Source organism: Rhinopithecus bieti, unplaced genomic scaffold, assembly GCF_001698545.2.
Source record: "Rhinopithecus bieti isolate Rb0 unplaced genomic scaffold, ASM169854v2 scaffold_18504, whole genome shotgun sequence".
NCBI lineage: Eukaryota > Metazoa > Chordata > Mammalia > Primates > Cercopithecidae > Rhinopithecus > Rhinopithecus bieti.
Window position 1 is genome coordinate 371,804 of NW_016809260.1, and position 6,295 is coordinate 378,098.

The window sequence follows — 6,295 nt, forward strand, 5'->3', positions numbered from 1 at the left end:
GGAGTTCAAGACCAGCCTGGGCAACATGATGAAATCCATCTCTACAAAAAATACAAAAATTAGCTGGGCACGGTGGCACGTGCCTGTAGTCTCAGCTACTCGGGAGGCTGAGGCAGGAGAATTGCTTGAATCTGGGAGGTGGAGGTTGCAGTGAGCAGAGATTGCATCACTGCATTCCAACCTGGGCAACAGAGCAAGACCCTGTCTCGAAAAGAAAAGAAACTGCTGTCTCCCACCCCAGTAAAACCTTAAACCCCAAGAGAAAAAGCATAATGTGACCCACCCGGTGAGAAAAGCAACCTCAAAGTGGTCGAAATAGACTCGGCTCTGAGGCGAAGAAGAACCAAAAAAGGAGGAAACATGCCTTTGCTCCTTTCTTAGCGCTTAGCTCAGTGTTGAATAAACGAATAAAAAGAGAAAAGAGGAGGCGGTCATGTGCAGCTCACCTCCCAGAAAGGGTGCTGGGATGGGATGGAGGAAACTTTCATTGATCACATCCCTGCACAGTGGGCACCTCTCTCTCCACATTGCCCTCCTCGCTCTCCTGATCAAGTCTTTTTTTCTCTCTAGTTTAGTCAATCTCCTGTCTTCTCTGGGAGCAGTCATTCTGAGACGGTCTAAGATGACTGTCCCAGAGGAGGACACTCGTTCAACTTTTAAAATGTCAGGTGTCCTTTGGGGATACTTCAAAAGCAGCATTTGGGCTTCCTTTGCCGTGGGAAGTGAACAGGAAGAAAGGCCAGTGAAGCCAGAGAACGTGGGGGCAGCCCAGAAATCAACATACAGATAGAGAAGCAGGGGGAAAAAAAGGTTCCCATCCACAGTACTGGAATCCCACTTATAGAAAATGAAATAAAAAACATGAAGGTTATTTGCTTTGAGCCCATCTGATTCTTTTTGTTAGACTTCATTGCGTTCTGCATTTCTGAGTTTGCTACATTTTTATTTGAAAGCTAATAAATTAGACAGCCATTCATATGGCACGCAGGCGGGTTTACAGTGCTGTGTAAACCACCAGCCGCCATATACATCCATCTGCATCACAGATCAACTAGAATTATCACTACTGACACCACAATGCCTATAAATTCCCTCACCCGCATCCTGTATTCCAGAATATTACTATTGGCTGACCATACTGGGAAGAGATGGGATCCTGGGAAAAATCCTTTTTTCTTTCTAGTTTAGTGGGAACTGGCAGGTTATCAGTAGGTCTAAGCTCCAGGTTTGTCTCTAGAGACAAAGAGTTTAAAAAATAGTAACTAGTTTTATTTCGTTCTAAAAAAGAAACACATGCACAAGAAAAATATTGTCAATAAAACATAAAAGAGTCCAACATAAAAAGTGAGTTTCTTACCCAAATCTGACCTCCTAGTCCTCCTCCCTCAGAGACACCGTTACTAGTTGCTTATGTATGAGAACTGCAATATTCACAACACTTTAAAAAATCAATCAGTCTTGGCTTGTATTTCAAGTTTCATTAACAAAAATAACCCCCTTTACAATCACTGGGGTACTCAATGCACTGATATTTAAAAATACCCAAAGCTATTTGGATCAAAATCAACAAATATTTAATAAGTACCTTCAATGTGCACAATGTTGCCTAAGCAAGCCATTTCTAGTAAGGATTTTACACATATATGTTTCATACTTTTTTTCTGGTGAATAATCAACGAATCTAAACTTATGTTAGTGGAAGGGCAGTCAGTCAATCTTTGTTTTAAATGTTTTTCTCAGAAACAAAAATGATCTACTTCTCTCCCTAACCCCTCTAACTTCTCAGCCTTTCACACATTCTCTCATTTGAGCTCGGTTTTAAGCCGAGACATCTGGGTAGATGGTATGTTCTGGCCAGAGTACTCTCTCTCATACCTTCTCCAGATGGATTGGCTCAAGGATCTAATATTCCCAAAAGAAATAAAACATCCCCCAAGTTGCTGTTGAGGAAGAGCTGCAGTGCTTTCTATTCTAAACACACATGTATTGTAGGATGAGAGACGGTCATGACAGAGCCAATATCCCCACCCACAACTTGTCTGCAGAGGAGGGGACTTCCACAGTCTGTAGCCCACTGCAGGATACTAGGCCGACTGCACAGCTGAGAGCCCCGTTACCCCTCAGACTCCAGCCAGCTACATCTGTATGTCCTCTCTCCAGCTGGCTGGCCCAGCTGTTCTGGTGTCAAAGAAAGTTATGAGTCACTGGGAAGGGCTTTGGGACAAGAGTAGAGTTAAACCATCTCCTGGGGTCTGCGTGTCATTGGCAAGCGAGCCTTAGTAACAAGCCAGTGCTTGACATTCCCAGGAAGGCCATACAACCAGAGCTTCACTTTGTGTTCCACACTCAAGACCTCTGGGCTTTGTAGAGTGAAAAAGAGCTGGAGCTGTATAGATGCTGGATGTCCTCACCCCTAGAGGCTTTCTGTCATTGCCCATGATGTTCACTAGGTTCTTGCCATCTGTCTCCTTGCAAATGCTTTTGGCTGTAGACCTATATCCTATACAATCTGGTCAAACTAGGAGACAATGAATGAGGATTGCCCAAAGCCTGAGGACTTTCTTTTGGTCTTTTGATTCCAAGGACATTATTACAACAACAGAGCCCTGGGAGCAGCTGCCAGCAAGAGTTTGAGTCCACAGCAGGATCCTTCTGGACCATCTGTGGCTTTCTGCTCTGAACAGTACTTCCTCACTACGTGGGAGGAAAGACTTGTCAGAGGATCCAAGAACCATAGGCAGTCAGGTTCTCCATGGGGACCCTAAACATTGTCTGGTCCAGCCCTGCAACCTATGTCTAAACTCCTGGAGAGTATTCCTTCTGCCCTAGCACTCATCTGGCCTCTCCATCCCCTTAGGTAGGCTAGTCCATGTGTGTGTTACGGGGCTGCTAGAAAGTTCTTCCCTATTTTGAGCAGAAATCACCTTTACAGTTGCTACCCATTCATCTTAGGTCTACCCTCACAACTGTCCTCTAGGTTTCTCTTCAGATATCTGAAAATGCCAGTCTCTGCCCCTTGCATCTCCCCTTTTCCTTGTTTTAGTACTGATTTTTCAGAAATTGTCCTGATACTCTTTTTTTTAGAGCTCCATTCACTATTTAATGAATGTTTGTTAAGAGTTTACTGTACATTAGACTTTGTTCTTGAATGGGAGGGATACAGTGATTAATAAGACAAATTTACCCACACAGAGCTTACATTCTAGTGGAGGGGAGGAACAGACAAAAGCAAGTAATACTATAAATGTGAAAATATCAACTGGGAACAAATCCATTGCAGAAATGTAGAATAAAGTGATGAAAAAAAAAAGCACTGGTTTGCTTTGGGGGCTCAGGGAAGGCCTGTCTGAGGAAGTGAAATTTTATGATCTTGGAAGAAAGATCATTCCAAGGTGAGAGAGCAGAAAGTCCATGAGGCAGGAATGAGAGCTTGTGCATTTGAGGAAAGCAAGGCACAGGGGTTGGAACAGAGTGGGAAATTGTGGAATGGAACATGATGGGATCAACCAGTTGGGTGGTGCCTTTTGTGCCCAGAACAGAGGGTTTTGATTTTGTTGTTAATACATTAAGAAACCACTGGAAGGTTTTATGGAAGGGAGGACATAACATGATCTATGTTTCTAAAAGACCATTGGTTGCTGTGTGGAGATTAAATTGAAGGAGGGCCAAGTGGAAGTAGAAAGATTAAGTAGATAGCTATTGTCATGATGAGGCAGGAGCCAAGGTTAGGTTAGATTAAGAGGATTGTAGATAGAACGTAGGGAAGTGGGCAGATTTGGCATGTGCTTTGGAAATAGAATTCATACTTGGATATTATGTCTCTTGGTCCTCTTCACTCACAGTGTTTAATGTAAGTATGTATTATATGTATAATGTGTGTGTGTGTGCACGCGTGTACGCACAGCATCGTTTTAGCCGCCTATGTATAGTCTGCAGTGGTCTGGAGACTCCCCAAGGGCAGAACCCATGGTTGAGACCATGCCCCCAATATCCGCACTGTTTCCGCACAGTGCCTTGCTTGCACGTATTAGAAACAGCCATTTCTAAAGTGACTGAATTCAATGAGTAAATGAATGAGTAAAGGAAAATTACTAACAAAAGCAGTTTCTGGGTTTAATTGAACAGTGAAAGGAACATCCTTTCAATGCCTACACACTTCTACGATATTTTCTCACATCTCATATTCTTGCTTGTACCTCCCCAGACACTAAAAAGGTAACCTGTGATGTACAAAAGCAGTGTTCCTTTGGAATAGAGTTACTTTCAAAAAACTGGAAAAATTATTGATGACGACTCCTCAAATGTACCTTTTGTGTGAGAATGGAGGAGGTGTCCTTAGCTCCCTTACTTTCAAATGGTGGAGCCATGTCCCAGCTTGGGGAATCTTGCAAGATTGGAGCTCCACACAATACTTTGCTCTCTCCTCATTGAGGATTCTGGAGGACACTCAACCTTTCTTTCATGCCTTAGTGCTGCTGGAAAGAGCTGATTAAATAGATATGTGAAGAACACATCTGCCTATTCTTGCATAACACCTTAGAATGACTTTTTTTTTTTTTTTTTAACTCTTTGGAGAGATGAAGACTATGTTAACCAAATATGAAAAATACTGTGTTTGAGAAGAAAATTATTCTGAGTTGGTCTTTTAGTAATTCAAAGTGAGCCTGGGGAATCTCCTCTTTGAAAGACGTTCATGTGTTATTCCTCTCCATGTGTTCCATAGCTGTGTCTTTTCCTTCTCACTGCTCAGACCTTGAAATCCTTACCAGTGAAAGCCCGGATGATGCAGATGGACCTCTATGCTTCCCACTAACCAGGGCTAAGTAGCTTCTAGAGACGTTTATCCATTCTCCGTGCCTCCATTTCCTCCCAAAGAAAGGCAAGCACACACGTGCAGGGATCCTTGCACGTGTCACTCTATGCTAGAGTGACACACCTGGGCATGCCTGCAAGGCTGGGTGTGTGTCTCACACTCACTTTCTCTCTGATTTATCTGCTCTCTTTTGTCTGATCTCAGCACTTTAGTTTGGTTTCTTCTTGTCACACTCAAGCTTATTGGATAATTTCACTTTTCCTCCTTATTCTGGTCTGGCAGAGATGGTAATTATAGTGATTGCTGTGCTATTAATTATGGGAATGGTGATTTTAAAATTTGATTTAGGGGTTAATTGGTGATATTCATGTGCTGTCTTCCCTCCTGATAATTGGATTGCAGTAATTAACCTCATATCCAAGTTATCTGCTATTAACCATTTGCTTCCATTTTATTTCAGACTTAAAATTGATTACATTGTTGTCTGACGCCCAGTGTCCACTTTGGGAGAAAGAAAGGTGAGGGACAGCGAGTGGAGGGCACCTCAGAGAGGAGTGGGAGAGAGTCTGTCTTCCTTTTCTACCACCCCTACCTGTTGTTCAAGATAACAGTTGTCCTCCCCAAATATTCCAGAAATCCAAATTCTTCATTTTATTATCTAGTCCCTAAATTTCTGGGGCTATTTATCAAAAGAAAGTTACAGGCATTTGAAAATTAAAGGCAGGTACATGTAACAAAGCAGAGGGCAGATACTGCCAGCTGACAATTGCTTCCGATGCCAGGGATTGGAAAATGCCATGACCAGGCATTTCCATTGGGGAGAAAATGATTACAGGCTCTGACATCATGGAATCTCCTTTGGAGAAACCACCCCCAACTGCACAAAAAGCCTGTGAAGTGCATCCATTTACTACAGAGAGAGAGGAAGGCGTGCTGACTCCCTTGTAGTTGGCTATTAGATGGGAAGAAGTGCAGCTCCCTCAGGTGGAGGGGTTGCTGAGCCTGGGGAGGCAGTCACTTCTGCTGCTTCTGGATGGTGTCATTGACTCGTAAGAAGCTTTGAGACCTTGCTACCAAGATTACATCTGCTCTGGGAACATCACTTATTTTGTGGAAGTCTCTCCTTGTTGGTCCCTTATCTGGAGAGGAGCCTGGAAAACTGTCATCATAAGCCCAGAACATAGGAAATGAAAAACAAGTAACTCAGTCAGCAATTCCTCATCTCTGAATTATTCTTGCAAGTATGATATGACATACACTTTTAAAAATATGTGAAATCAGATTACTTTTTTTTTAAAATTCTGTGAGAATTTCACAACACACTGTGGGATAATTATGAGACATTCTCGTTTTAGCAAAACCAGTATCGGGAATTTACTCTCAAGGATTTCCTTTCTCCATCACCTTTTATCCTGTTTTTAATCTCTTCAGAATGAAAGCATGTAGTTTCCCAATCTTTTTTTTTTTTTTTTTTTTTTTTTT

At 42.5% G+C, this 6,295-nt stretch overlaps 1 protein-coding gene and 1 long non-coding RNA gene across 15 annotated transcripts in view; one reads left to right on the forward strand and one right to left on the reverse strand.

Annotated features, from left to right (window-relative positions):
• Positions 1-6,295, forward strand: part of SEMA6A (semaphorin 6A) — a 136,115-nt gene that overhangs the window by 51,876 nt on the left and 77,944 nt on the right. For 9 of the 13 annotated variants that reach the window (XM_017889006.1, XM_017889013.1, XM_017889011.1 and 6 more), the window contains exon 2: positions 5,274-5,331. The exons of the other annotated variants lie outside the window; for them this stretch is intronic. The gene's annotated coding sequence lies outside the window, so the exon portion shown is untranslated. The remainder of the gene's footprint in view (positions 1-5,273; positions 5,332-6,295) is intronic. 13 annotated transcript variants of the gene reach the window in all.
• Positions 1-6,295, reverse strand: part of LOC108540023 (uncharacterized) — a 78,925-nt gene that overhangs the window by 974 nt on the left and 71,656 nt on the right. The window lies entirely within an intron of this gene.